This window comes from Nematolebias whitei, chromosome 4, assembly GCF_014905685.2.
Source record: "Nematolebias whitei isolate Nwh7 chromosome 4, NemWhi1, whole genome shotgun sequence".
Lineage (NCBI taxonomy): Eukaryota > Metazoa > Chordata > Actinopteri > Cyprinodontiformes > Rivulidae > Nematolebias > Nematolebias whitei.
This window is the reverse complement of record NC_056501.1, coordinates 35,562,645-35,568,127: the sequence shown is the minus strand read 5'-3', so window position 1 is coordinate 35,568,127 and position 5,483 is coordinate 35,562,645.

The window sequence follows — 5,483 nt, the reverse complement described above, 5'->3', positions numbered from 1 at the left end:
TTAGAATTAGCAAACACTTTCTATACACATAGTTCAACCTTGGAAGAAAGACACGCACACACTTTATATGACCTGACATTTGAGTGCTTGATAGGAATTATAAAAAGGTATAAAATATTAAATCCAACATTCCCTCTTTTGAACTCCCATATTCATGGGAGTTCACCCTCTTTATGGATTAATTTATCAATAGGGATGTGACGCAAACTTACTGCACTCCCCAGGGGTCCTGGACCAGACCCCTGATCCAACACCTGTGAAAAGTACCACACACATAAACCTTTATAAAAATACAACAAAACAGCAACACCCCTCCTAGAGAAAGATAAATAAGTGAAACTATTTTAAACCACCTTTAAAATACCTCGTGGTATTTTAGAATGATTAAATGCCTAATTGAATGGAGTAAAATATTTGAATATTTAAGTTACTGAATATTTAAGTTAATAGTCAAGTTAAGTTTATAGTTAAGTTTCCAATTGAATCCACAACCCTTCTCTGGTTGTTTTTCAGAATGATTGAAAGTTAAGACTAAACACTCATTAAACAGGAAAAGCCAACACCCTCAATTTAAACATTTCTATCTAGCAGGTCTTCGGTTCTTGAGCTTGAGGTGGGAGCCCTTGTTCGTCCACAAGGGTCCTTTGGTGCTCGGCGGGATTCGGCCCGCGGAGTTACCTTCATGTAAAGTCCTCAGAACCGTATCAGTTTGATTAAACATTCTAAATGACGTGTGTGTATTGGGACAAAACTAAAATCAGTTTGACGCGTCTTCTGTTCTTCACGGTCAGGGCTGGTAATCTTCCGTCCTTACCCGATCCACCCGACCGACTTCAGGCAGAGCGGAGACTTCTTCTCCGATGTTTGCTACTGCCTCTTTCCAACCAGAACAAAGGGGCAAAGAATGAGCTCCCACGAAGGTCCTGTCACCGCCTCCAGGTGTAGTGGGGAGCTGTCTTCAGATCATCCTCCATGTGGACCAGCGATCGATTCCTCTCCTCTGCAGGGATGCCCTGGTGGGGTCGTACAGGTGCCACTCTCCTTCTGGGGACCGATGACATATGATGTTCTGTCCACCACCTGGTGGGGTCTTGCCCTGTCCCTCTTTTCAGCAGGACTCCGTCTGATGTGAGTTTGTCTCCTCGGTCAGAGTTCCTCCCTCCTGATGAGAAAAGCTGGACACCAAAGCTTGCGAATTGTTAAACACCCTGCATGGCCTTTTGATTATTCTATCTGTGGGATCCATGACCTGGGCCTGGAAAAACTGACTGTGGTTACTTCTGTAGTGAATAAAACCTATTTTCTGAATTATTGGGCACCCTGATGGTTATTATTGCTACTGATAGGTGTATTATTAAACTGTAATGTTATCCTAAAACAGAATTAGTAAAACTAAAATAAAATGCTATTCTTACATGCATCTGTTCACTTGAAGCTGAATTGTGTTACATACTGGACTTCTCCAGGTATACCTGTGTGCTCTCATCCCATCTGTCACCCTTACAAGCCTTCGTCGTCAACCGGTCTACCTACAATTAAAATTAAACATACACAATACAACAATAACAATAATAATCCTCCACACCGGCCCCTCTTCCTGGAGCCTGTGGAAGAAACTTCATTAAATCGCTTGCGCCAACAGCATCAATCAAAATACAATATAAACTTAAAAGTTTAACCAACTGACATACAACACTGTGAGAGAAAAAAATACATAATCTTCCATCCAGGTACCTGTCTGTGCTAGAGAAGGGAAGAAATAGCAAGGAAGAAACAGAGAGAAAGAGAAAAAATAAAAGAGAAAGAGAACAAGGAGAAAAAAAAAAGGTTAACATCCTTTGTTCATGAAACCTTTTCTTATTCGCCCAATTAAACTATAAGTCCAGTCCAGTCCAGTCAAGTCAGTTGTGTTTAAAATTATCAAACCACCCCATTTCCCTTTAACATTTGCTCAAATCCACCTCAGGCTGGGGCGTCCCCCTTTCTGGAATCTGTACACATTACAACAAAGAGAAAAAGATACTTCTGTTAAACCGATATACATATATACAAGTGCAACGTGTTATGTAGGTTTCTGATTTATTCATTTCCCACTGTCAATTTGATTACCCTACATGATATGATCTTTTAATCGCCTCAGAAGAAGTTAATTTTGTATAATTTGTAATGATCTATGAACTGTTCCTGCTCAGAGCTGCCTACACACCTCCCCCCTTTTTGAAGCTGCATTGTGTCAAATCTGAAGCATTACCGTCTGCAATCCACTAACACTCAGATTGAGTATTAGTTACAGAACTAAAAATATGGTGTAGTTTTAAACTTCCCACTACTATTATTCAACCCAGGTTATGCCCAGGTTATGCAAACAATTACCCAACTACCACCCAAGCTCTCCGTTAAATTAGCAAAAAGTTAATTAAATAAATTTAATCTCTTGTATCAAACCAGACCCACCAAAATTAGCCCCTTCAAGGCAAAGACAATCATCCAGTGTTATTTTAGAAAACATTAGTGAACTGCATCCAAATCAGGTCTCAGGTTCCTCCTGAATGAGACTTCCTGACCTGTATAAACGGAAAGTTAAAATCAATATTTTGTTCAGGGGTGTGGAGCATTTGAGGTAATAAAACAATTTCCATCTCAGAGCAGTTGGAGCAGGTCGATTCGTCTAGCACTCCCACCTCTGTACGTCTGTGTCCTGTTGTGTCACCTGTTTTAAAATGAGTCTATGTGAGTGATTATTATCAAAGCCAGCTGCAGTTTTTGATCACGACCCCAAAGTGCCTAGAAGACCATCACAGAACAAAATGTGGGGTCGACACCTCCGTCCGGCTGCAGTTGATGTTAGTGACCTTGGGCAGAGTGACCACCAGTTCTTCGTTCAGCCTTTATGTCCCCAGATTCGTCTCCCGTCTGTTTGGAGACCAGCTCAGCTTTGTGCAGCAGTTCATATCTCAGCATACAGCAAGTCTTGACTGGATGTTCTTGCTGTGTACAAACTCCATCACCCCCTCTGGACAGTTAGTTCAGTACGCTCTTGGACTGTTAGATCTTTGAAAAGTCACGTTACTTGGCTGAAAAGTTCTTTGTTGTTTTGTCAGTTGTGCTCGACTGACAACTTATTTGAACTGTCCCATTGGTCAGTTTCACAGACTCCACGTCAGCGCCCACCTGAGCACATCTGTATCCGATCCGGCCCCCGGCACTCGAGAGTCCTGATCAAAACTCAGATGGATGCTGTATGCAGTTAAACGCTACCTTCCATGTTTTGTGGGCCTAAGTAGACTCATCTTCCCACTCCAAAGTTCTGTCATCTCTAGCTGCAGAGAAGAAAAGAAAATAATCAAATTATTAAAACCAGGTTCAACATTCATCTGTTATCCACATTGATCGTTAGTTAGCAAGTTTTATTCTGGGACCACAGCGTTTACCCCAACGGAGTCATTCTGGTGTTCCGGATTGTACAATAGATGTTTTAACCGCGCAATTACACAAGAGTGAAAGCTTTAATTAAACACTGCACAAACCAATTCTTTACGCCTACTGCATAAAATATTCCCTTCCAAACAATGTCCTCCATCTTGTAGAGTATGTGTGTTGACACATCACCTGACAGTGAAGTCCACTCCCAGGGCCACATTATCGTCCAGACCTTGTAAATTTAGGCAGCATTTTAATATGTAATCACTTATTGTTATATAACCAATCTGCAAATCATCTCTTGTCATAACTATGCTTTCCCACTGTATCACAAACAAGATACTTTTAATACAAATCAATTAAGACTATTTATACCCTTCAAGACATCACAGAGTCCATTATCACTGCACAAAAACGTGTACATGCCCTTTGTTCACAAAGTACAACTTCTTAAACTCACCATGTACACCTCTCTGTTGTCCTTTTGCACTCCCAGGACCTGTGTGAAGTCTCAAACAATAAAGTTAAATTCATGGACCCACTAGAATTGTCGTCCCCTAAATAACCTAGTCCCTGCAGCTCTCAGAAGGAAACAGCTCCTAAATGCTAAACATTTCCAATACGTGATCAACTCATGTGGACTGATTTCTTAAACTGAAGTTTTTCAATTCGAGTACAATTAAGATTGATTTATTTAACCCAAGTATTTACAATTTGAGTTTAGTTATGGCTGTATAATTTAATCTAATTTTTTCAATTTGAGTTTAGTTTCCTAACGTATTTAACTTTTTCAATTTGAGTCCGGCAAGGTATTGTTTGACCAGAATAAAATTCTATATTTTACAAGTGTCAAGGATTTTGTCCCTTACTCATTTTAATCTGTTGTTTCGCAGTTGAGTTTAAAACCTGAGTTTATTGTCAATTCCAAGAAGAAATGTAATCTAATTTGTTCAGGACCACCAAGGCCACCCCTACAATATTTCTCTTCCACCCGTTCGCTTTGACATCTCAACCCTCTACTGTCTAAGCTGACTCCAAGATGATTCAACCTTCTCCAGCTGACTCACTCTGACCCCATCTCCTGGTTAATTACAGCTCGTACACGTGATGTCCCCTCTCACCTTGAGATTCAAACCATTCTCTGTTTCAGAGTTCACTGCCTCCTTCCTATCATACAGAAAATTGTTTCGTTTAACCTTGTGTCTGCTCCCATCTCCGTATCTGTCTGGCCTCCGACGGCTATCAGCAAATATTTGAAAGATCTTCAGCTATCCCTGTTCCCATATCAGATATCATTTAGCTGTGACACGCCAATCAGCTATATTTTTAAATTAATCCAACTTGTACAGCCTAAATCATTAAAAATCAAGCTCTACCCCCTTAATCTTGGTACATAAAGCTCATTTCCGCTTGTTTGTGCTAGTGGCCCCCTGATCTAAAACTAATTACCTCCTGTTCATTTTGATACTCCCTATAAGTCATGCAATTTGCCTCTGATATGATCCTATAGATTTTCCACAGGCTTCACCTGTACCACATTCATGAGTTCCACACCTGATAACAACATTCACACACCCAGGCATTCAAATATGTTATTGTCATTCACCCCTGGCTGCAGCCGTAATAAAACAAACACAAGTCTGGTACGGAACAACCCAGCAGCCAGACCCGTCCTTGCCTCACAGCAGCGCCCCCTTCCGGTCAGGATACGGAAGCACCGATCACACAAGACACCTCTGACGCAGAAACGAAGACAAAACAAAACACGCGTACACCTTCACCTCGTGTATGGAACAAAGAAACGCTCCCTTCCCCCTCACGAGTGCTTTACCACACACACAGGCTCCAAGCAGACTTTCTCCGACACACAGAAAAAAGAGAAAAGCAACCCTGAGCTTCCGCCCACACACAGCTCACTCCCCCCTCTCTCTTTTTTTGTTACGTCTCTCCCAACGTTCCCCCCTGAAGCGTTCACACGACATACAAAATACGGCTCAAACAAAGTTGTTACAACGTCCTAAAACTAATGCGATCCCCGATCACATGAAATTTGGTAAACACTA